Source organism: Sus scrofa, chromosome 14 (genome assembly GCF_054392235.1).
Source record: "Sus scrofa isolate SSC_HxYL_T2T_F1_AM1 chromosome 14, Sscrofa_HxYL_maternal_Yorkshire_Landrace_v2.0, whole genome shotgun sequence".
Classification (NCBI taxonomy): Eukaryota; Metazoa; Chordata; class Mammalia; order Artiodactyla; family Suidae; genus Sus; species Sus scrofa.
Window position 1 is genome coordinate 15688773 of NC_139396.1, and position 27493 is coordinate 15716265.

At 41.4% G+C, this 27493-nt stretch overlaps 1 protein-coding gene across 2 annotated transcripts in view; it reads right to left on the minus strand.

Annotated features, from left to right (window-relative positions):
- The window catches only part of LOC146396342 (uncharacterized), a 223962-nt gene that overhangs the window by 185285 nt on the left and 11184 nt on the right, over window positions 1-27493 (minus strand). The window contains exons 4-5 of one of the 2 annotated variants that reach the window (XM_084995459.1): window positions 25425-25486; window positions 22953-23046 (exon numbers count right to left, since the gene is read on the minus strand). The exons of the other annotated variant lie outside the window; for it this stretch is intronic. The gene's annotated coding sequence lies outside the window, so the exon portion shown is untranslated. The remainder of the gene's footprint in view (window positions 1-22952; window positions 23047-25424; window positions 25487-27493) is intronic. 2 annotated transcript variants of the gene reach the window in all.

The following is a 27493-nucleotide window of genomic DNA, read 5'->3' on the forward strand; positions in this document are numbered from 1 at the left end:
ACAGAATACACATTCTTAAGTGCACATGGAACATTCTCAAGAATTGATCACATCTTGGGGCACAAAGCTAACCTCAACAAATTTAGGAGTATAGAAATTATTTCAAATACCTTCTCTGACCACAATGGCATGAAACTAGAACTCAGTCACAGGAAAGGAAGTGAGAAAAAAACCTACTACATGGAGACTAAATAACATGCTACTAAAAAACCAATGGGTCAATGAGGAAATCAAGAAGAAAATTAAAAAAAAAAATACCTCAAGACAATGATCATGAAGACGCAATAACTCAAAATCCATGGGATGCCACAAAAGCAGTGCTCAGAGGGAAGTTCATAGCAATACAGGCCTTTCTCCAAAAAGAAGAAAAATCTCAAATGGACAATTTAACCCACCACCACAATGCATTAGAAAAAGAAGAACAAGAAAAACCTAAAGTCAGCAAAAGAAGGACATCATAAAGATCTAAGAGGAAATCAATAAAATAGAGATTCAAAAACAATAGACAAAATCAATCAAGCCAAGAGCTGGTTCTTTGAAAAGGTAAACAAAATGGACAATCCTCTGGCTAGACTCACCAAGAAGAGGAGAGAAAAAAAACCCAAAGTACAAAAATCAGAAATGAAAAAGGAGAAGGCACAATGGATACTACAGAAGAAAAAAAAAAAAAACCATGAGAGAATACTAACAACAATTATGCGCCAACAAATTTGACCACCTGGATTAAATGGACAACTTCCTAGAGATGTACAACCCTCCAAAACTGAATCAAGAAGAAATAGATCAACTGAACAGACCAATCACTAGAAATGAAATTGAATATGTCATAAAATCACTCCCTACAAATAAAAGTCCAGGACCAGATGATTTCACAGGTGAATTCTACCAAACAAGGAGGAACCTATAGCCATACTCCTACAACTTTTCCAAAAGGTTGAAGAAGAAGGAATACTCCCAAAGACATTCTATGATGCCACCATTACCTTCGTTCCAAAACCAAAGATGCTGCCAAAAAAGAAGAGGTAAATCAGTCAACATCATACATCACATTAACAAAACGAAACTCAAAAATGACATGATCCTCTCAATAGGTGCAGATAAAGCATTTGACAAAGTCCAACATCATTTTATGATTAAAAGCCCTTACCAAAGTGGGTCTAGAGGGAACATTCCTTAGCATAATCAAAGCCATTTAAGACAAACCCACATAAATTATAATACTCAATGGAGAAAAGCTGAAAGCCTTCCCACAAAAATCTGGAACAAGACAAGAATGCACACTCTCATCCCTATTATTCAACATAGTATTGGAAGTCCTAGCCACAGCAATCAGACAAACAAAGAAATAAAAGGCATCCAAATCGGAAGAGAAGTGATAAAGCTGTGACTCTATGCTGATGACAAGATACAATAAATACAAAACCCCAAGGACGAACCCCAAAATTACCTGAACTGCTCAGCAAATTCAGCAAAGTAGCAGGATATAAGATTAACATTCAGAAATCAGTCGCATTTCTGTATACCAACAATGAAATATTAGAAAAGGAATACAAAAATACAATACTTTTTAAAATTGCAACCCAAAAAATCTAATACCTGTGAATCCACCTGACCAAGGAGGTGAAAGACTTATATGCCAAGAAATACAAAACATTGATCAAGGAAATTAAAGATGTAAAGAAATGGAAAGATAGTCCATGCTCCAGGATGGAAAAAAAATTAATATTGTAAAAATGGCCATACTACCCAAAGCTATCTACAGAGTCAATGCAACCCTGATACAATTACCCACTCCATTTTACACAAAACTAGAACAAAAAGTCCAAATATTTATATGAAACCACAGAAGACCCATGATTGCCAAAGCAATTCTGAGAAACAAAAACCAAGCAGGAGGCACAGCTCTCTCAGGCTTCAGGCACTATTACAAAGCCACAGTCATCAAGACAGTGTGCGTCTGGTACCAAAACAGACAGACAGACCAATGGAACAGAATAGAGAATCCAGAAACAAACCCAAACACCTATGGGAAATTAATCTTTGACAAAGGAATCAACAATACAAAATGGGGGAAAGACAGTCTTTTCAGCAAGTACTGCTGGGAAACCTGGACAGTTGCATGCAAATCAGTGAAACTAGAACACACTCTCACACTATGCACCAAAATAAACCCAAAATGGATGAAAAACTTAAATACAAGACAAGACACCATCAAACTCCTGGAAGAGAAAATAGGCAGCACATGTTCTGAAATCAACCTTACAAATGTTTCCTCAGGTTAGTCTCCCAAAGCGATAGAAATAAAAGCAAAAATAAACCAATGGGACCTAATCAAACATACACGCTTTTGCACAGCAAAGGAAACCAAAAAGAAAAAAAAAAGACAACTTACAGAATGGGGGAAAATAGTTTCCAATGATGCAACTGTCAAGGGCCTCATCTCTAAAATAGACAAACAACTTATACAACTCAACAGCAAGAACAGCAATAATGCGATTGAAAAATGGGCAAAAGACCTGAAGAGACATTTCTCCAAGGAAGATATACAGATGGCCAGCAAGCACCTGAAACAATGCTCAGGATCACTGATTATTAGAGAAATGCAAATCACAATGAATATGAGATACCACCTCACACCAGTCACAATGGCCATCATTCATAAGTCCACAAATAACAAATGCTGGAGGGGGTGTGGAGAAAAGGGAACCCTCCTGCCCTGTTGATGGGAATGCATGCTGGTACAACCACTAGGGAGAACAGTAGGGAGGTACCTTAGATATCTGTACATCGAACTACCGTATGACCCTGCAATCCCACTCTTGGCTATCTATCCAGACAAAACTCTCCTTAAAAAAGACACATGCACCCACATGTTCATTACAGCACTATTCACAATAGCCAAGACATGGAAACAACTCAATTGTCCAACGACAGATGATTGGATTGGGAAGATGTGGTATATATACACAATGGAATCCTACTTATCAATAAAATATAATGCCATTTGCAGCAACATGGATGGAACTAGAGACTCACATCCTGAGTGAGGCAAGTCAGAAAGAGAAAGACAAATACCATACAATATCACTTATATCTGGAATATAGTATACGGCACAAAGAAACCTTTCCACAGAAAAGAAAATAATTCTCTTGGAGAATAGCCTTGTGTTTGCCAAGGGGGAGGGCGAGGGAGTGGGTTGGATTGGAAGCTTGGGGTAAATCGATGCAGAATATTGCCTTTGGGATGGATTAGCAATGGGATCCTGCTGTGCAGCCCTAGTCACTTATGATGGAACATGTAATGTGAGAAAAAAGAAGGTATACATGTAAGTGTAACTGGGTCACAATGCTGTACAGTTGATAAAATATATATATATAAATAAAAGATAAGAAAAAAAATAACGTTTTATACATTTAAAAAAGAAATAGGGACCTAGGGATGGCCAATGTCCCAACATTGTTCCTTTAACCGCACTGTGGTATTAGTCTTTCCACTAGAACAGCCCCTGAAGGGGGTCTCACCTGCCCTTTGTCCCTCTGGGTTATGGACATGGTCAGTTTTCTAACTCTTCTCCCTCTTCCATGCCTAAGCAGCCCCATGAGGTATGCCTAAGAAGTGGGCTGGTGGGGACACCCCTGGGAAATTAAAGGTTCTGCACTTCCTCACATGTGACTCTTACATGTGCCCACTTTCCTCTCCCTCCCATGGCACATGAGGCTTCAGCTGGTCCTAAAACCACCCACACACAGGTCTATGGCCCCCCAGCACTGCCCTCCAATTTGCATGCTCTAGGCTTAGGAAATGGACATTAGAGTCTCTCACTTTCCCTTCCACCTGATCACCCTCAGCCTGTGCTCTTAGGAAGGCCAGCCCTGGGGCACAACCCAAACACTGCAGCCATGCCACTGGAGTGCCACCAGAGACCAAGGCACTCTGGTGTTCCCTAAGGCTGGGGTCAGACTAGGGTCACCAAAGAATCCTGCAAACCAGAGATTGATTTCAAAGCCCTTCTAAGGCACAGCCAGCAGTGAGTGGCCTTACAGCTCAAAGGCTCAGTTCTCTCTCCAAGAGGTCAGGACATCCCTCCATCCTCCTCAGGGACCTCGATCAGGACCCAGGGCCAATGAGGTTCTTGCGGAGACCTGTCCTCTTAGGGAGACCTGAGGGCTGGGGAACAGCTCCAGTAAGGAGGAGGAGGATCTCCCCACCCTGACCTTCCTCCTGGAACCTCAGCACAACCTGCTGTCCTTGGTGCTGCCCCAGAGCCAAGTCCCCACCACAGGCCTTGTGGGGACTCTGCAGGCTGGGGGACTCAATGAGCTCACTGGGTCACCCCACCCCCCAGAGAATAGGCATCAGCCCAGCCTCCCCAGCAGCTGGCTCTGTGTGGAGGCCTGGCCACCACAGAGAACCTGCCCATGCCCAGGACTGACCTGGGAGTCTTTGGGAGACCAGCCCTAGACAGGGGCTTGTTTACCCTGACAGACCAAAAAGAGAAGGTGTAACATATTTGTCACAGGGAGGAGGATGTTCCACTGCATCCAGTAGTGAACAGTGGGCCAGCTTTCCAGTGCAAGCCCAATAGGAAGCCTAGGGACTCTCTTTAGTCCCAGCACTGATCCTGGCTGACATGGGGGCAGGGAGGAAGGGCAAGGCTATCAGAGCCAGGAGAGGGGTGGCCCTGCGGGGGGTTAGGTAGTGAGGGATTTGGGTCTGGGTGTGCACAGAAGCACCATTGGGATGAAGTATGTAAAATGTGGACAAAGATAGTTTTATGGGAAATATTCATGGTCCACTGTCATCTGGCTCATGTCTGTGTTGCTCCACAGAGTGTTCTTTGGAGGAAAGAAGGATGAGGGCTGTCACAGGTGCTCTGGATTTACAGGTGAACCATGAAATCTTTCCTCCACAGAGACAAGGACTCATCAAGCTACTCTGGGGAGCACACAGATTTCACTATCCCCAGGAACCCCCACATCATCTCCGTCTCTCAAGCCTGCCTGACTAGTGGGCATCTGGGGCATCTCTACCATTATCTGCATCCCCCTACCTTCAAGGGATTTGGAGCTGCTTTTGTGCCTTTCAGCCTTCTGTACACTCAACAGTTCCTAGAGTGGAGGCTGGTGACAGCCTTTACCTTTAGGGAGTTTCTCTCTGCTTCCCCGAAGTCGCCAGATGACAGGCTGGGATGATCCTACACTCATCCAGGGTGCCCTGTGTGGGTGGCCTGGCCAGAGAGGAAAAGGCTTGGCTGTAGGGACAGGCCTTTCTGCTTCTCTGCCTCATCGATGGGGGAGAATCCAGTATTCTCAGTGGGATTATTGCAATGGGCAAAATGGTGGAGGCAGGTGCCTCTTAGTCCCAATGAGGACAGAAAGATGGGAATGGTTGAGAGGAAATTCATAGATGACTAGTGACTTGAGTGGAGTAGTCCATCGTGATTTATTTATTTTTTCTTTTTAAGGCTGCACCAATGGCCTAAGTAGGTTCCCAGGCTAGGGGTCACATCAGAGCTGGAGACACTGGCCTATGCCACAGCAATGCCAGATCTGAGATGCATCTTCAACCTACACAGAGCTCACAGCAATGCTGGATCCTTAACCCCCTGATAAGGTCAGGGATCGAACTGGCATCCTCATGGATACTAGTCAGATTTATTTCGAGAGAGCCACTATGGGAACTCTGAGTATGGCACCTTGTCAAATCCCTGCACCACCCCAATGGCATCAACACCCAGATAGCTTTAGAAAGAGCAAGACCTAAGACTTTACAAAGACCAGGAATAGAGTTCCTGCTCTGGGAAAGAGGCCTAAGTATCCTGCCTTGTTCCAAGGAACCCCCATATGCCAAGAGTGTGGCCAAAAAAGGAAAGCAACAAAACCAAAAAATGAAATAGACTAGGTTTAACATTAAGGTGCATGGACTGCAAATGACAAATTACACTAATGTTCTTCAAACCATAAAAGGAATGAAATAGAAGGAGTTCCTGTCATGGCTCCGAGGTAATGAACACAACTGCTATCTGTGAGGACATGGGTATGATACCTAGCCGTGCTCATTTGGTTAAAGTTCCAGAGTTGCCACGAGCTGTGGTGTAGTGTCATGTAGCTTTGATCCTGCATTGCTGTGGCTGTGGCAGAGGATGGAAGCTCAAGTTCTAATTCAATTCCTAGCAGGGGAACTTCCATATGTCCAGAATGAACCCCACCAAAAAAAAAAAAAAAAAAAGGAAAAGAAAGAAAAAAAAGAACAAAAAAAGAAAAAGAATGAAATTAAAATTAATTAAATGGAATTTTCATTCAACAGAATCAGCTGTAGCTTACATTTGACCCCTAGTCAGGGAACCTCTACATGCTGCAGATGGAGCCAAACTTGACCAAAAATACATACATAAAATGAAATAAATAAATAGTGGTCTAATGGATGATATATTCATGGAATCAGAGAATTGACTACCATCCACAGGGTGGATAAAGGAGGTTCCTAATTGCAGGGGTAGCATGGCTGCAGCTTGTCTGAGGGAGAGGCAAGTGCTGGGCAACCTTTGGATATGATACACACCAAGGAGAAGCCTGCCCATTGACAACACAGAAAGTCTCATCTCCAAAACTCTCAACATGGAATCAGAGCATTGGCTGAAGGAACACACCTGACAGAGGCTGTGGGCCGCCTGGTCTGGGTTCTCCCTACCAAAGGCCATGTTTCTCCAAGAACAAGGTAAGGAGTAACACTTTTCTAAGTCACAGATATCACATATGAACAATACAGCTATTACAATTGTGCAGGCAAAGGGCTCTGAAGGGAATTTTTAAGTGGGGGGCAGGGAGCAGTTGTGTACTAGGGAGGATTTGGGCCCTCTGGCTTGCAGGTGACCTCTTGTCAGACAGGGGAAGTGACACACGTGGAAGCTGGGTAGTGTTCCAAGGCACTGCCTTCCTTCCTCAAATGGCAGGGATATGGAGGGTTTAAAAGTGGGAGCAGAGCAAAGAGTTATCCCCTACTGCCTCCTTACCTTCTCTGCTTCAGGGTGAGGAGCTTCCTGCTTTCATAGAAATTATTGCTAGCACACTGATCATTGGAGATCTTGAACATCAACATTTTACTTCTCAGAAGCACATAGGAGAAATGAAAGATAGCCCATGGGTGTAGCTAAGGGTCTTGTCTTAGGGGAAACTTGATTAGTTGCAGTAGCTGCTTCCTGGTTAACTGGGGTTCGGTTGTACTTCTTCTAGAAAATGATGTTACTAATATTTGAAAAAGAACATTTGGGGAGTGACCACCATGGCTCATTTGTTAACAAATCTGACTAGGAACCATGAGGTTGCAGGTTCTATTCCTAGCCTCGCTCAGTGGGTTAAGGATCCAGCATTGCTGAGAGCTGTGATGTAGGTCGCAGTAGTGGCTCGGATCCTGTGCTGCTGTTGCTCTTGCATAGGCCAGTGGCTACAGCTCTGAGTAGACCCCTGGCCTTGAAACCTCCACATGCCATGTGTGCAGCCCTAGAAAATACAAAAAGACAAAAACAAAAGTTTGGCAATCCCATGTTTTGGGAGGTAGCAAGATGGAGTGATGAGATTTCGGTTTCTGAAGTAGTGAGAGGGCAGGGCTGACTTGGGCAAGACCACCTCCCTGCAGGAGAAAGCCTGGCCTTCCTGGGACTTCAGGGTCACTGCCCATAGCCAGGGCTTATGGCTGACAGAGATGGGAAGTGCTGCCTAGTGACTCAGCCATTTTGGCCTTCTGAGACTTATGGCTGCACCCACAGCACAGACCCACCCTAAGCAGCAGGAAAGAGGCTGGAGCTTCCCCCACCCTGAGCGCTCATCCCGCAGCCAGCTACTCAACCTGCATCCTGCATGTCACCATGCTGGTTGTAGTCCCTGCCCACAGGGGGCCTGGACTTCTCTGATCATGCAATAAAAAGCACCAAGCCCAAGATCTGGGCCCCTCTCCTGAACGCTGGGTCCGAACAGAGTCTCTGGGTGCTGACCCGGAAAACAATGTGCAATGGGGACCCACAAATTCTCCTACTATTGTTCTGTCTGTGAACTTCCCTTGATAAACACAACTTCAGCAGCATGAATTCATATATTCAGGCAATTCCCTTATGGTTACTGTATAAGTGAAAAGTCTGAGAACTCCCATGTAAAATTAATATTCAAAAGGTTCACACCAATGACACTTGAGCAACCTATAAGATAAAAAAATAGTCATTACATTTCACTCCACCGTGTCCAAAGTATAAGCTTCCCCTTGTATAACAATGAGAATGAGAAGTGAGCCTCCAAATATGTGGAAATTGAGATGCACACTTCTAAATAACCCATGGTTAAAGATGACTCTCAAAGAAAAATTTTGAAATGAATAGAACTGAATGCAAAGGAAGATACAGTCCATAAAATGTGATTGAATCCAGATAAACCATTGTGAAGATGGAAACAAATGGCACTAAATGCTTCTGCAATACAAAAGAAGAAAGGTCTCACAATCAAGCTTAAATTTTCCTGAAAGGAAACTACAAAAAAAAAAATTGCAATACTCAACCAATATCTGAAGAACAAACGAACTGACAATGCATTAGAATCAAATGGAGTTTATTCTAGGAATACAAGCTTGGTTTATTATTTAAAAATCATCAGTGTAGTTTGCTGTTATTAATAGATTAAAGAAGAAAACGTACATGGTCACATCAATTACTACAGAAAAACCATTTGGCAATGTTCAACAACCCATGCATGTTAGAAACTCTCAGAAAACCAGGAAGAACACTCCTTCAACCCAGTACAGAACATCTACAAAATACCTACACTAAGCATCCTACTGAAAGGTGAAAGAATGAATGTTTTCCTCCTAAACTCAAAAGAAGGTCAGAATGTCCTTTCTCATTTCTTCCATTCTACTTAGTACTGCAGGGACTTGCCAATGCAGCATGGCAAGAAAAAGAAATGAAGACATACAGAATAGAAATGAAGAAATATAACTGTCCGTGTTCATGGATAGCATGGCTACCTCCACAGAAAATCCCAACAATTCTCTTAAGGTACACTGAAGAGATGGAGGTTCCTTTACCAAAGTCTCAGGAGAGAAGATCAACACAGAAACATTCATCATATTTGTAAATGCTAAAAAGGGACATCTGGTAGCCCAAACCAAAAACACAATGCAATACAGAGCAGTTCCAAAAAATGAAATATTTGGTTATACATATAAGTTTATGGCTGCTCCTGCAGCTTGTGGAAGTTCTCAGGCTAGGGGATAAAAATGGAGCTACAGCTAGCAACCAACACCACAGAAACAGCAACACCATATCCAACTGGCATCTGCACCCTACACTATAGCTTGTGGCAATAAAAGTACCTTACTCCACTGAGCCACGCCAGAGAGTCACCCCACATCCTCATGGCCACTATATCAGGTTCTTCATCAGGGACCCATAATGGGAACTCTCGTTAGAAATGTTTTGATAGAGGATTTGATTTGTATGATAAAACCATATAAGACCCAAACAAATGTGTAGGCATATACATAGATAATATTCACAGTCTGGAAGACTCCACATAATAAACTGTCCACTTCCAACAGAATTGCTTTTGTCAACATGGACAAGCTTATTATAACATGTATAAAGAAAAGGAGCCAAAATAGCTAAAATTATTTAGAGAAAGAAAATTAAAATTTGAGGCTATTAGGCTCCATATAAAGCCCTATGGAAGACAGATTAGCATTGGTGGAGGAATAGATTCATAGTTTGGTGTACAGGATAGAGAATACAGAAATAGACACATACCAATACAGCAAACTGGAATGGCTTAATACAAAAGTTATAGAGAAGTAGAATGGAAAAGGGATAGTTTTTAACGGATATTGAAACTCTACAAAAGGGGCATAGATTCAAATGCAAATTTCGAGACTTTGAAATTTTTACCAAAAAAAAAAAAAAACTAGGAGAAAAATCTCTGGGTTGTTGGGCTTGATAAAGAGGTCTTACACAGGACAAAAAAAATTACCCAAAAAAGAAAAAAATGGAAAATCATATTTCATCAAAATCAAACATTTCCCTATACTGAAATGTCCATCAAAAGGCACATGCACCCCAAATGTCCCTGAAGCACTGCTTACAAAAGCTATTGACCATGAGAAGTAGGTTGTGAGACCTCCCTCTACAGGCCTTCACAACTTGAAGTTTAATGAAGATTTCATTTTCTTAATTGGCACAGTTCTCCTTGATCTGGAATGATCCAGATCTTTCTCTGAAAGCATCACTGATCAAGAGTCAGGTTTTCCAAATTTAGAAGTCTTCACCTCTCAGTGCCAGGAAGGCTCTTTCTCATGCACTGTGTCCCACATAGAAGGGAAAGTAGACAGACCAGAAATCACTTGAGGGCACATTTGAGTAACAGGAAGAATAGTAGGGAGAACCCTCAGGTATGAGAGTCTACAACCCTATTGTTTGCAAAAAGGAGATCACACTCAAAAGCTCTACAAAATGACAAGGCATAGAGTTATGACTCAGATAAAGGAAGAAGAAAAAAAAACAGAAAAACAATTAAACGATCTGAAGATTATCAACTTCCACAAAAAAGACCTTAGACTAATGATAGTCAAGATGGCTCAAGAACATGGAAATAAACTGGAGGCAAAGAGAGACAAGTTACAAGAAAACCCAACAAATAGAGGATTTTAAGATTAAGCAAGCAGAGACGAAAAACACAATAGCTGAAATAAAAAAATTCACATCAAAGGAAACAGTAACAGAATGCAGAAGGCAGAAAAATGAATAAGTGAGATGGAAGACAGACTGGTGGAAATCACTGATGAGGAACAGAAGAGAAAAAAAGATTGAAAAGAAATGGAGGCAGTCTATGAGAACTCTGGAAGAACATGACATGCACCAACATCTGCATTATAGGGGTACCAGAAGCAGAAGAGAGAGAGAAAGGGCCAGAGCACATAACAAAAACTTCCTTAACATGGGAAAGGAACCACTCACTCAAATCCAGGAAGCACAACGAGTACAATAGAAAACAAACCCAAGGAGGAACACCCCAAGACACATATTCATGAAACTGACCAAAATTAAAGACAAACAGAAAATGTTGAAAGCAGCTAGGGAAAAGAAATACATAACATACAAGCGAAGCCCAGTAAAGTTTTCAACACTACCAAACCAGCTTTAAAACAAATACTACAGGAACTTCAAGAGGTGGATATGAAAAGGCCACCACTAAAATAAAAAATACTAAAAACGACAAGGCTTACCGGTAAACATATACATATACATATAGTAAAGGCAGGAAATCATCCACACACAAATATGCTGAAAAATCAAGAAAGCATCCAAAGAGGGTACAAATGCAGCATACCAGAGTTGCATTTGCAACTAAGAGACCAACAACTTAAAACAATTTGTATATAGATAGAATCCTATATCAAAACTTCATGGGAACTGTGACCAACAATCTACAATCAATACACACAAAAATAATAAAAAGCAGTCCAAACACAACACTATATAGACTCATCAAACCACAAGAGAAGAGAAGAAGGGAAGGAAAAGAGGCCAACAAAAACAAATACAAAACAGTTCATAAAATGGTAATGTCATTGGACTAAATGCCCCAACCAATAGATATAGACTGGCTGAATGGATACTAAAGACCCACATATATGCTGTCTCCAAGAGACTCACGTCAGTTCTAGGGACATATGAAAAGTGAAAGCGAGGGGATGGAAGAAAATATTCCATGCATATGGAGTCAAAAGAAAGCTGGAGCAGCAATACTCTTTTCAGACAAAATAAACCTTAAAATAAAGAATATTATAAGAGACAAACGAGGTCATTACATAATGATCAAAGGATCAATCCAAGAAGCATGCATAGGGATGGTAAATACATATGCACCCGAAAGACGGTTACCTCAAAACATAAGGCAACAGCTGTTAACCTGACCAAGGAGGTGAAAGACTTCCATGCTGAGAACTCTACAACTTCACCCAAGACAGTTAAATAGGATTCAAAGAAACAGAAAGATGTTCCACACTCCTGGTTTGGAAGAATTAATATCATTTACATGACCCTCCTACCCAAATCAATCAACAGATTCAAGGCAATCCCTATCAAATTACCCATGCCATTTTTCACAGAACTAGAACAAACAATCCAAAAATTGATATGGATCCATAAAAGACTCAGAATTGCCAAAGCAATCCTGAGGAACACAAACCAAGCAGGAGGCATAACTCTCTCAGACTTCAGACAATATTACAAAGCTACAATCATCAAGACAGTGTGGTACTGGTACCAAAACGACATACACTCCAATGGAACAGAATACAGAACCCAGAAATAACCCCAGACAACTATGGTCAAACAATCTTTGACAAATGAGGCAAGAATACAAAATCAGGGAAAGATTGTCTCCTCCCCAAGTGGTATGGAGAAAGCAGAACAATTCCACGTAAATCACACTCTCATACTAGAACTAGAACACACTCTCATACCGTACACAAAAATAAACTCAAAATGGCTTAAAAACTTAAACATAAGATAAGACATCATAAAACTCCTGGAAGAGATCATAGGCGAAACATTCCCTGACATCAAACATTGAGAGGTTTTCTTAGGTCAGTCCCCCAAAGCAATAGAATGAAAAAACAAAAATAAACCAATGGGAGCTAATCAAGCCCACAAGCATTTGCACAGCAATGGAAAACTTTAAAAAAAGCAAAAAGATAATCTATGCAATGGGAGAAAAGAGTTTCAAATAATGTAACTGACAAGAGCTTAATTTCCAAAACAAACAAACAACTTATACAACTCAACAGCAAAAACAAAACAAACAAACAAACAAAACCCAGTTGAAAAATGAGGAGAAGGGGACTGGATTAAGATGGCAGGACAGAAGGAATGGAGTTCACCTGCTATCTTCAAAACAACAAAATTACCACCAAATGCTGAACAACCTTCAACAAAATGGATTGGAAACTTTCAAAAAAGATATCCTACTCCAAGAAACAAAGAGGAGACCACATCAAGATGGTAGGAAGGCCTATTATGTGATATACACAAGCCCATGAGCATCATGTGGGCAGCACACAGACTGGAAAGGAACTGTGTCACAGAGACCCACCTACAGGAGTGAGAGTTCCGAGTCCCACATTGGATCCCCATACCTGGGGGTATGGCATTGGGAGAAAGAGCCCCCAGAGCATCTGGCATTGAGGGTAGTAGGGCTTCTGTGCTAAAGCTCCATGGGACTGGGGGAGACAGAAACCCCATTCTTGAAAGGTACACACAGGCTTTCATATCCACAGGGTCCCAGACAAAGTAGAGACTCCATGGGAATCTGGGGAAGGCCTGACTGCAGTTCTTGGAGGATCTCCTGGGAAAACAGGGAGTGACTGTGGATCACTGCTGGGGAAGGACACTGGAAGCAAAAGTCTCAGGAGTGCTCACTGGCATGTGTTCCTCTAGAGGTGGCCATTTTGGGAAAATCCGGCCCCACCTATCAGCGCTGAGAAGCCCCAGGTCAAACACGAATCCAGGTGAGATCACAGCCCCACCCATCAGTAAACAGGCTGCCTAAAGACACCCTAATCACACAACTGCCTCTAATCTCACCCAGAGCAAAGACCCATCCTCCAGAGGGATAAGAAGCAGCTCCACCTACCAGTGGGCAGGCACCAGTCCTTTCCATCAGGAAGCCTATAGCAAGCCCCCATACCAACTTCAGCCACAAAGGGTGCAGACTTCAGAAGAAAGAGGGGCTACCACATTGTTTTCTGGAAAAAGGAGAGCACACCAAAAACCTATAAAAATGTAAAGGCAGAGAACCATAACCCAGATGAAGGAGAGAGAAAAACCCCAGAAAAACAGCTAAGTGATCTGGAGAGTATCAGCCTCCAGGAAAAAGACTTTAGACTGATGATCATAATGTGATGCAGGGCATTGGAAACAGATGGGAGGCAAAGACTGATAATTTACAGGAAACACTGAGCAAAGAAATACGAAATTTAAGACAAATTTAAGGCAAGCAGAGATGAAAAATACAATAACTGAAATATAAAATTCATTAGAAGCAGCCAACAACAGAATACATGAGGCAGAAGAATGAACAAGTGAGGTGGAGGACACACTATTGGAAATCACTGATGTGGAACAGAAAAAGAAAAAAGATTGAATAGATTGGAAGACAGTCTAAGAGAACTCTAGGACAACATTACATGCACCAACATCTGCATTATAGGGGTGCCAAAAGAAGAAGAGAGAGAGAAAAGGCCAGAGAACCTATTTGAAGAGATAATAGGCCAAAACTTCCCTACCATGGGGAAGGAATCACTCACTGAAATCTAGGAAGCACACTGAGTACCATATGAAATAAACCCAAGGAGGAACACCCCAAGACACATATTCATGAAACTGGACAAAATTAAAGACAAAGAGAACATATGGAAAGCATCTAGGGAAAACAAACATATAACATCCATGGGAATCCTGAAAAGCTTTTCAGCTGATTTTTCAGCAGAAGCTCTGCAGGCCAGAAGGGAGTGGCACGATATACTTAATGAGATGAAAGGAAAAATCTCCAACCAAGATTACTCTACCCAGCAAGGCTTTCATTCTGATTTGAAGGAGAAAGCAAAAGCTTTACAGAAAAACAACAGTTAAGAGCCTTCAGCACCACTAACCCAGATTTACAACAAATACTGAAAGAACTTCCTGAGGCAAAGAAAAGGCCACAACTAGAAACCAAAACACTACAAATGACAAGGATCACCAGTAAAGGCATAGACACAGTAAAGGCATAGACACAGTAAATGTAGGAAATCATCCACGCTTCAATATGCTACCAAATCCAGAAATTGGGAGAAGAGGAGGGTACAAATGCAGGACACTGGAGATGCACTTCCAATTAAGAGACCAACAACTTAAAACAATCAGAGAGAGAGAGACGCCTATCTCAAAACTTCAGGGTAACTACAGGCCAAAAACCTACAATAGATACACACACAAATAAGAGCAATCAACTCAAATACAACGCTAAAGGTAGTCATCAATCCACAAAAGGAGAGAACAAGAGAAGAAGGGAAGAAAAAAGAGCAACAGCAACAAATCCAAAACAGTTAATGAAATGGCAATAAGAACATACAAATCAGTAAATAGCCGACATGTAAACGGACTAAATGCCCCAACCAAAAGATCTAGACTGGCTGAATGGATACAAAAACAAGACCCATACATATGCTGTCTTCAAGAGACCCACTTCACTTTCTAGGGACACATACAAATTGAAAATGAGAGGATGGAAGAAAATATTCCATGCAAATGGCAATCAAAAACGCTGGAGTAATAATACTCATATCAGACAAAATAGGCCTGAAAATAAAGAATATGATAAGAGACAAAGATGGGCATTACATAATGATCAAAGGACCAATCCAGGATCACTTCAATATATAAGGCAACTGCTAACAACCTTAAAAGGAGAAATTAACAACAACACCATAGAGCAGGGGACTTTAACACCCCACTTACTGCAATGGACAGATCATCCGGACAGAAAATCAACAAGAAAACTCAGGCCCTAAATGAAGCATTAGACCAGATGGAATTAATAGAGAGTTATAGCACATTCCATCCAAAAGCAGCAGAATACACTTCTTCTCAAGTGCACATGGAATTTGCTCTAGGAATGATCACATTCTGGGCTACAAATCAAGCCTTGGTAACTTTAAGAAAATGGAAATCATATCCAGCATCTTTTTCCAAACACAACGCTATTCGACTTGAAATCAACAAGAAAAAAAATTGCCAAAAACCACACACACACAAAGACATGGAGGCTAAACAATATGCTACCAAACAACCAATGGATCATTGAAGAAATCAAAGAGGAAATTCAAAAATACATAGAAGGAAATGACAATGAAAATAAAACACTCCAAAAACTATGGGCTATAGCAAAAGCAGTTCTAAGAGGGAAGTTTATAGCAATACAAGCATACCTCAGGAAACAAGAGAAAGCTCAAATAAACAACCTATCTTCACATCTAAAGCAGCCTGAGAGAGTATAACAGACAAGACCTAAAGATATAAGAAGGAAAGAAATAATAAAGATCAGAGCAGAAATGAATGAAATAGAAATGAAGAAAAACATAGAAAAGAGCAATAAAAATAAAAACTGGTTCTTTGAAAAGATCAACAAAATTGAAAAACCCTTAGTCAGACTTATCAAAAAAAAAAAAAAGAGGACTCAAATCCATAAAATTAGAGATGAAAAAGGAGAAGTTACAAAGGACATCACAGAAATACAGAGGATCCTACGAGACTACTACATACCAATAAATCTATACCAATAAAAGGGAAATCCTAGAAGAAATGGACAAATTATTAGAAAACTACAATCTTCTAAGACTAAACCAAGATGAACTAGAAAAGATGAATGGACCAATCACAAGCACAGAAATTGAAACTGTGATTTAAAAAATTCCAAAAAATAAAAGTCTAGGACCAGATGGCTTCACAGGGAATTCGATCAAACATTTAGAGAAGAGATAACACCTATTCCTCTGAAACTATTCCAAAAACTTTCAGAGGAAGGAATGCTTCCAAACTCATTCTAGAAGTCCACCATCACCCTGATATCAAAACGAGACAAAGATGCCACAAAAAAAGAAAACTACTGGCCAATATCTCCAATGAATCTAGATGCAAAAATCCTCACCAAAATACTAGCAAACCAAATCCAACAGTACATTGAAAGGTTTGTACATTATGATCAAGTGGGATCTGTCCCAGCAATGCAAGGATTCTTCAATATCCACAAATCCAACAGTATGATACACCACATTAACAAACTGAAGAATAAAAACCATATCATCCTCTCCATAGGTGCAGAGAAAGACTTTCACAAAATGCAACACCCATAAAATCCCTTCAGACATGGGTACGGAAGGAACCTACCTCAACATTCTAAAGGGCATATATGACAAACACACAGCTAACATCATTGTGCATGGTAAAAAGCTGAAAGAATTCCCTCTGTGGTGAAGGATGTCTGCTCTCACCACTAATATTCAACATAGTTTTGGAAGTCTTGGGCATGGCAATCAGAGAAGAAAATGAAATAAAAGGAATCCAAATTGGAAAGGAAGAGGTACAACTCTATTTGCGGAGGCATGATACTATACCTAGAAAATCCTAAAGATGCTACCTGAAAACTGTTAGCATTCATTGATGAATTTGGAAAAGTCACAGAATACAAAATTAATACACAGAAATTCATGGCATTTCTATATACTAAGAATGAACGATCAGAAAGAGAAATTCAGGAAACAATCCCATCAACCATCACATCAATGAGAATGAAATTCATAGGAATAAAGCTACCTAAAGAGACAAGAGACCTGTACTCTGAAGACTATAAGACACTGATGAAAGACATCCAAGGTCACACAAACAGATGGAAATACCATCTTTTTGGATTGGAAGAATCAATATTATCAAAATTACTGTACTACCCAAGGCAATCTGCAGAGTCAATGCAATCCCTATCAAACTACCAAGGATAGTTTTTGTAGAACTAGAAGAAAATATCTAAAAGTTTGTTTGAAAGCATGAAAGGCTCAGAATAGCCAGACATCCTGAGATAGCAAAACAGAGCTGGAAGAATCAAGTTCCCTGACTTCAGATTATTCTACTAAGCATCAAAGCCATATGGTACTGGCACAAAGACAGAAATGTACATCAGTGGAACAGGATAGAAAGCCCAGAATTAAGCCCACACACCTACAGTCAACTAATCTATGGCAACAGAAGCGAGACCATACAATAGAGAAAAGACTGTACCTTCAATAAATGATGCCATGAAACCTGGACAGCCACATGGAAAAGAATGAAATCAGAACACTTCCTTACACCACACACAACAATAAATGCAAAATGGATGAAAGACCTAAATAGAAGACCAGATAATATAAAACTCTTGAAAGAAAACATAGGCCAAACACTCTCTGATATAAACCAAAGCAATATCTTCTCAGATCCACCTCCTAGAGTAATAACAATAAGAACAAAAAAAATCAATGGGACTTAATTAAATTTAAAACTTTCTGCACAGCAAAGGCAACCCTAAACAGAACAAAAAGACAACCCAAAGAATGGGAGAACATATTTGCAAATGAAGAGACTGACAAGGGGTTCATCTCTAAAATTTATAGCTACCCCTGCAGCTCAATTACAAACAAGAAAATAACCGCATCAAAAAATGGGCAGAAGACCTAAACCAACAATTCTCCAAAGAAGACATAACAGATGGCCAAAAAACACATGAAAAGATGTTCAACAGCACTAATTATTAGAGAAATGCAAATCAAAACTACTAGGAGGAACTACCTTACACCACCCAGAATGGCCATCATTAAAAAGTTTACAAACTGGAAATGCTGAAGAGGGGTGGAGAAAATGGAACCCTTGTCATATTTGGTGGGAATGCAAATTGGTGCAATACTATGGAAAAGAGTGTGGAGATTCCTCAGAACACTAAAAATAGAATTACCCTTGATCCAGCAATCCTACTCCTGGGCATCTCTCCAGAGAAAACATGACTTGAAAAGATACCTGTACTCCAATGTTCATTGCAGTACTAGGTACAATACCCAAGCCATGCAAACAACCTAAATGTCCATCGGCAGTGGAGGAGATAAAGAAGATGTGGTCCATATACACAATGGAATATTACCCAATCATACAAATGAATGATGGGAGTTCCCACAGTGGCCCAGTGGTCATGAATCTGGCTGGTATCCATGTGAATGCAGGTTTGAACCCAAGCCATCTTCCATGAGTCAGGGAGCTGGCATTGCTGTCAAATGTGGCGTAGGTCATAGATGTGGCTGATGCCATGTTGCTTGGACTGTGGTGTAGACCAGCAGCTGCAGCTGTGATTCAATCCCTAGATGGAAACTTCCATATGCCCTAGGTTTGGCCATAAAATGCAAAAAAATAAAATAAAATAAATCATAAAAAATGAAATAATGTCATTTACAGTAGCATGGATGGACCTAGAAATTATTGTCCTAAGTGAAGTTAGTCAGACAGTGAAAGACAAACATCATATGATATCACTTATAGGTGGAATCTAAAAAAGGGATACAATGAACATCTTTGCAGAGCAGAAATAGACTAACAGACTTTGGAAAACTAATGGTTTCCAAAGGAGACAAGTTGGGGAGTAGGTGGGGTGGGCTGGGTGTTTGGGATGGAAATGCTGTAAAATCAGGTTGTTATGTTTGCTGAACAACTATAAATGTAATAAAATTCAATATAGCCCTGGGAACTATGTCTAGACACTTATGATGGAGAATAATGTGAGAAAAAAGATATATATGTAAGTGAGACTGGGCCACCTTGCCATAGAGTAAAAAATTGACAGAATCCTGAAAAACAGCTATAATGGGAAAAAAAAACATTATAATCTAAAATAAATGAATTAAAAATAACAAACAAACAAACAAATGAATACATACATACATACATACATAAACTTAGAAGGTTTTGCACAGGAAAGGAGACCCTAAACAAACCGAAAAAAAGACAACCCATGGAATGGGAGAAAATATTTGCAAATGAAGCAACTGACAAGGGATTCATCTCCAAAATTTATAATCACCTCCAAAAAATGGGCAGAAGACTTAGACAATTCTCCAAAGAAGACAGACAGATGGTCATAAAGCACAAGAAAAGAAGTTTAACATCACTACCTATTAAAAAAAATACAAATCAAGTACACTCATACCCACCAGGATGGCCATCATCAAAAAGTCTGCAATAAATAAGTGCTGTAGAGGATGTGGAGAAATGGGAACCCTCTTAACAGTGTTGGTGGGAATGAAAATTGATACAGCCACTGTGGAAAACACTATGATCACGTCTCAAAAAAACTAAAAACAGAATTATCATATGATCCAGAAATCCCACTCCTGGGCATCTATCCAGAGAAATCCATGACTTGAAAAGACCTAGGCACCCAAGTGTCCACTGAAGCACTTTACAATAGCCAAGATCTGGAAGCAACCTAAATGTCCATCAACAGAAGAATGGATAAAGAAGAGGTGGTACATAAACACCATGGGATATTAGCCATTAAAACGAAAGAACTAATGGCACTTGCAGCAACATGGACGGATATAGACAGTATCATGCTAAGTGAAGTTAGTAAGACAGTGAGACACCAATATCATATGTTATCACTTATATGTGGGATCTAAAAAAATATGGATACAACTTCTGTGTAGAACAGAAAATGACTCATAGACTTTGAAAAACTTTCCGTTACCAGGTGGAATTCACCACAGGTTCACAAGGATGGTTCAACACACTCAAATCAAACAATGCCATGCACCACATTAACAAAAAAGTCAGAAACCACATGATCATCTCAAAAGATGCAGAAAAAGCATTTGACAAAGTCCAACATATATTCATGATCAAAACTCTTAATAAAGTGGGTCTAAGAGGGAACAATCCTTAACATAAATAAAGCCATTTATGACAAACCCGCAGAAAATATAATACTCAATGGAGAAAAGCTGAAAGCCTTCCCATGAAAATATGGAGCAAGACACGGATGCCCACTCTCAGCACCAATGGTATTCAACATATTACTAGAAGTTCTATCCACAGCAAACACACAAACAAAAGAAATAAAAGCCATCCAAATAGGAAGGGTAGTGGCTAAAACTATCAGTGTAAATGATCACAGTAAACCTAGTTAATACCCATTACCACAAAGAGTTACACATTTTCTTTCTGTGATAAGAACTTTTTTTTTCCTTTTGGCTGTGCCTGTGACATGCAGAAGTTTCTGAGCCAGGGATTGAACCTGCGCCACAGCAGTGACCTGAGCCACAGCAATGATACCACTGGATCCTTAACCCACTCTCCACTAGGGCATCCAAGGACTCTTAAGATCCATTCTCTCAGCTACTCTCCAGCACACAACGCGGTATTAACTGCAGTCACCATGCTGTACATTACCGTCCATGATTTATTTATTTTATTTTATTTTATTTTATTTTATTTTATTTTACTATTATTATTTATTACTCATCTATAATTGCACAATGACCATAATAATCCAATTTCACAGGATTTCCATCCACAGCCCAAGCACATCCCCCCACCCCCCAAACTGTCTCCTCTGGAGACCATTATTTTCTTTCTTTCATTTATCAATCTGCTAAAAGGGAAGCTGAAGCAGGCTGAGTGACCTTTTAAATGTATGGAACCCCAAATGCTACAAAACGAGATTCCACAGGCTCCAAAGGCTGCCACAGATTCACCCTTCTTTGTGACTATGATGGAATTGTCCACCTATCAGTGTGAGCAGGGAAGATGTTAGGAATGGCTTATAAAAAGTTACTATTTTGCAAGCCCGTTCAGGTTGAGGCTCTTGAATATTATCCTAGAGGTCACTAACAGTTCACTGTATGGAAACCAGGGGCTGAGTCAAAATAGAGGGGTCTATTTTGGGAAGGGAAGCAGGAGGCTGTAGGGTCAGCTGGTGGACACAGTGAGCATATGGCTCCCTGTTGGGTTGATGGCTGGATGTGGAATAAAGAAAAATAGGGTCAGGTCATCTGAGAACCAAGGACCTGAGATGAACTCCCCATTGTTAGAAGCATCCTGAACCTTCAGAAAAGAACAGGGACCATGTCTAAAGGTTTGGGAATATCAGAGCCATATCTCCTCAGAGAAGGACTCCCCAGGCTCTCCAGGCCTCACTCCCCAAGCCTCCCTTAGAGACAAGGCCTCCCCACCTTTGTCCTTGTCAGCTCACTGACCCTAGAGGTCTTGCCTATCCCTGAGGACTTGGGTTTCCACAGAGATATGGTGGTGGAGAATTGCTCATACAGCTTACCAGCCTGACCAACAGTAGTTCCCACCACACTGGGGCAACTGGGCACAGGGACACATGGCTCTAGAGACTTGAACCATCTGGACCCCATGTGCACCGTGTCCTTGCATACCAGCTGTGCCACAGAAGAGCCAGGAATACCTGTGCCTGCCCAACTGATTCTCAGAGGATTTTCCTGGGAGAACACTTGCCCACCTTACCTCTTATCCATTAATCCCCACGACTTCCTCACTGCTGCTTGTCAGCCAACCACACACCTGAGAAGGTTCTGTGCTAGAGAGTGATCTGAAATCAGCCTCACCCTTCTAGGGCCCCAGATTCTAGGACCATACAAATGCTGAAGGTGTGTCCTCCTGCCTAAGGTACAGATATCCTAAATCCATCCACATGATTTCCACTGGAATTCACCAGCATTTGGAGGGAGGAATTCTTGACCCTAAAGATTGAATCAACCTGAGAGGAGCAATGCTGTGATTCAGAATGAAGGGCCAAGGCACACATAAAATGGCACATCGCCCAGGATGCCCCACTCACAATTCAAATATAATGTGATATACACACACACCAATGATGCCTGAAGATTCTGGCTTGCCACATAATTAAGTCATAACACACAGATGAGTGTGATATGCTCTAAATGCATTTTTGAAGCTCTTCAAGAAACTCAGGTGACATTTCAGATGTGATATCTGCATGGTATGAATATTCCAAACATGAGCAAACTCAAATTACAAAGCTGAGGTAACCGAACACAGAGCCGATTATCCCAAGCTAGTCTGAACCAGTTCCAGTGCCCTTTCATATATGCATGTGCATAAAATCCACTTACACTCTGAGGAGGACCCTCAACACTCACCAGGGGATGTAAGCAAAGGACATCACACATACGTATGTGTGTGTGTGTGTGTGTGTATCTTCTGAGCACACATGTACCTTTTAATCCTCAGTGTGAATCACCATACAAACTGACCGCCTAAGTTTACATATCTCAATAGACACAAATTCTAAAGTTTTACAGACAAATTCCTACTCACCTGGAATTTTCCACTGCCTCTCCTACTGAGACAGGTTGGGACCTGGCACCCTTGGCTGCAGTGGCTGCAGGGAATGCACCTGGACAAACATCTCCTGGGGAACAAAATACAGCAAAAGTATAAACAATGAGAAAGAACTCTGCTTGCACACTGCGGACAAATCATGGGAAAAATACAACTGCCACTTCTGAAGAACAGAGAGCAAAGGCAGAGGACTATGCATGCCCCCTACATGCACCACACTAAAGGGGTGGGGTGGGCAAGCCCCCTCAGCCACCCCCCGGCCCAATCCCTGGACATGCCCCTATCCTCACCCCATAGAAGGAACTAGCTCACCGCTACTCAGTGAGAAGGTGAACGAGGGAACCTGGTGATTGCTTCAGTGCCTCTATGCTGAAGCAGGTGTCCTGAATAAAGCCTTCACTGAGTTTCTCCTCCAGCATCTTATCAACTGCTCTTGATTAAGGAAGGCCAAGAACTCTAGCTGGTAACACTCCAACTCTATACACATCCAAAACAAGGGCCTGAACAAAACAGGTGCAACCTACCTACCAACCAGTTGTCCATGTGGAATACCTACATGTACAGGCTCACGAAAACCAGCAAGTCCTCAGTTGTCTCATGCATTGCCTGTATGCCATGCCATAGCCCTAAAACACAGCCAATCCAGGACTCCTGAACACACACACAGCCTACACCGTTTCTTGGTTTCCAAACACACAGACTTCTCACACCTCTCAGAATACATACCACATAAGCTCCAGGAACTCAAATACACACACGCCACAATTAGCCTACACTGACTAAGATACATATACAAATGTCAAACACCTATGGACACACACATCCAGATATTCCCAACCCTTGGACATACAGATGCCCCAAACACTAGGCGTGATGCCACCTCTTCAAAATACAACCACCCTCCTCCTCCCCCAACATAGAAACCAAAGGGCACTCTAAGTGTATGTGTGTCAAATGTATGTATGTTTTTACCCTCCCCTGGATAGACACAGACAGACCATCTCTTAGTACCTATTAACAAACACATTAGCAACAAACACATAACACCTTAGCATTCTCCAAAGGCACATACTTTGCACACTCCTAACAACTCCAAGCCATGCGAACAAGACTTGCGCAGTCATGCACCTGGTGATAGACATACAAACATGGATATGCAAGTAAGACCCATGGACATATCTCCAGAAAACCACATATGAAATGACTTCCATGTATCAAATAATAAGAGGAGCCAGCTCACACACCTGCATCTACTAACACATAACCATAGCCCATATTTCTCCTACACATCAATGCAAGTCTCCAACTCCCCTGAATAAACACAGAACCTCATCTCTCCATTAGAAACACACATACGAACTCCTGGAAGAGCACATAGGCAAAGCATTCTCTGACATCAACCTAATGAATATGTTCACAGGTCCTTCTCCAAAGGCAACATAAAGAAGAGCAAAAATAAACCAATGGGACCTAGTCAAACTCACAAGCTTTTGCACAGCAAAGGAAACCAGCAAGAAAACACAAAGACAACTTTCACAATGGGAGAAAATAGTTTCAAACAATGCCATGGACAAGCGCTTCATCTCTAGGATATACAAGCAACATATGCAACTCCACAGCAGAAAAGCCAACCACCCAATGAACAATGGGCAAAAGACCTGAAGAGACATTTCTCCAAGGAAGATACACAGATGGCCAACAAGCACCTGAAGCAATGCTCAACATCCCTGATTATTAGAGAAGTGCAAACCAAAACGACCATGAGATTCCACCTCACACCAGTCACAACGGCCATCATTCATCAGTCCACAAATCACAAGTGCTGGAGGGGCTGTGGAGAAAAGGGAACCCTCCTGCCCTGTTGGTGGGAATGTAAGCTGGTACAGCCACTATGGAAAACCACATGGAGGTACCTTAGACATCTATACCTAGAACTACCCTATCACCCTGCAATCCCACTCTTGGGATACATCCGGACAAAACTTTCCTTGAAAAAGACACATGCACCTGCATGGTCATTACAGCGCTATTCACAATAGCCAAGACATGGGAACCAACCCAAATGTCCATCAACAGATGATTGGATTGGGAAGATGTGGTATACATACACAATGGAATCCTACTCAACCATAAAAAAGGACATGAGGCCATTTGTGTCACCATGAATGGAACTAGAGACACTCATCCTCAGGGAAATAAGTCAGAAAGAGAAACACAAAGACCATAGGACATCACTTATAACAAGAATCTAATATACAGCACAAATGAACATTTCCACAGAAGAGAAAATAATAGACTTGGAGAATTGACTTGTGGCTGCCCGGGGAGAGAGGGAGGGAGTGGGAGGGATTGGGAGCTTGGGGTTAACAGGTGCAAACTATTGATCTTGGAATGGATGTACAATGAGATCCTGCTGTGTGGCATTAAGAATTCTGTCTAGATACTTACACTGCCACACAACAATGCGATGAAAACCTGTGCGTACAGGTATGTGTAACTTGGTCACCATGCTGTACAGCGGAAAAAAAATAAATGAATAAATAAATAATAAATAACAAAGAAACACACATGTGCACTTCCCCAAATATTTAGGCCTAAAATGTTCCTACTGAAAAATACAAGTGCATAGCCCCAGCAAATATGCTACCAAATGACCGCGCCCCTTGAATACACACACAAACTCATACACACAACTCCTCTCCACAAGCCCCAAATATACCCACAATTACCCAGGACACTACAAATATGGCAACATATAACCCCTATGCATTTGGTTCCAAATACACATATAATACATGCTCTGCATATACATAAAATCACACTCCCCCCCCAGCCTTCATGCAAATACAGAAGCACAGAAACACAGGACAGCCACCTATGGAATATTCACCAGTCTCATAAAAGTTTCAGACTTGCCCTAAACACATCAAAAGACACACACACAGCTCCTGAAAAACTGCTACACAGAAAAGCCAAGAAGCATACAACATGCTACAAATACACAAATAATCATCCTAAAGATAAGGATAGATTCGGACACTTAAAATACATGAAAAGTCCCACTGGGGGTGAAAGACAAGGTTTAACAGAGTTTGGGGAACTGGTGTAAGCTGAGGAGCACTCAAGGAATGGAACCCAGCTATGATCTACACTAACTTGAAGGAAGACCAGAGGCCTGTATGTGTCAGACATGCTGAAGCCACAAACCCCCATACTTAAAACATAGGACAACAGATAGGAAGAGTAAATCCTGTTGCATGAATCATGGAGTTAGTAGTCCTTGAAAAGCAGCATTTTTTCACATACCCACGACAGAAATATAGATGACAGGGGACAAAACTAGGTAAATGGGGACATTAGCTGGAAACCTGAGATGAATTGCCATATTGTACATGTTACCACACTCCTGGTAATACACACAGGACTTCAATAGCATTGTTGACTGACCTGGGTAAGCCATGTAGGGGCAAAGTGAGGGACAAAAGATGTAAGCCTTGCCATCTGCCCCCAAATGAGGAAGAAGGCAGACTTCTCCCTTCTCCTCTTTTCCTTGGATTATAGAAATGGAGCTCTCTTGGTTCTTGGGGCTGCTCTGCTCCCTTGCCAGCCTACTTCTCTCTCTCTCACAAGTGTCTTATGCTAAAAAACTCGCTCATTGCCTGCTGCTTTGTCTCAAGCTGAATTCATTCTGCAATGAGTCAGAAAAGCCTGAGCTTCATGAGTCCTGACACTGGGAGAGAGGTTTTTCCTTAGAAGACAGTGGTTTTGAGGAGTTTGAGTCATTCTTTTGTGGCACAGAATGTTAAGGATCCAACTTTGTCACTGCAGCCATCCAGATCGCTGCTGTGGCATTCAATCCTGGGCCTGGGAACCTCCACATGTGGCAGATAAAACCAAAAAAAGGAAAAAAATAATCATTGTGTTCCAGTCCACTCCTAACCTGGGATCCTGGGTTCAAGTGCCAAGCTACCGTGCAGGTTGATTCAAGTCCCACTCTCAATTTTGGCTGGGTTGAAGTCCCAGCCACAGAGTTTCACTACATTCCCCACATATACAACATAAATGGATTGTACACCCAAACAAACAGTCCCCCGTAATGACCAAACATGGCCCTTATGCATAGGCAGATAATCCAAGTCCACCATTAGACACAAAATCCCAAACCTCATGGGTGAAAACACCACGTGCCAAATATTCCCCTGAACACCAACTTACAAACACCTAAACACCAACTCCTTGAGTGTGCCTCTGTTACATCTCAAAACCCTTCAAATATAACACTCACCCTTCAAAATGTTCACCAAAACACAGGCATGAACTCCCCTTATACACACATATCCATAGACCTAACCAACCCAGATATCTGACCACCCACCAGACTCCCAACAACCTATTAAATATGTCTGAACCCCATCTAGGCTTGTGCATCATTCATGATTTACATCAGACTACAAAGAGATGGTGAGCACTACATTCAGGAAAGTTGTCCCCACCATGGACCCAAGCATGCCTTTTGA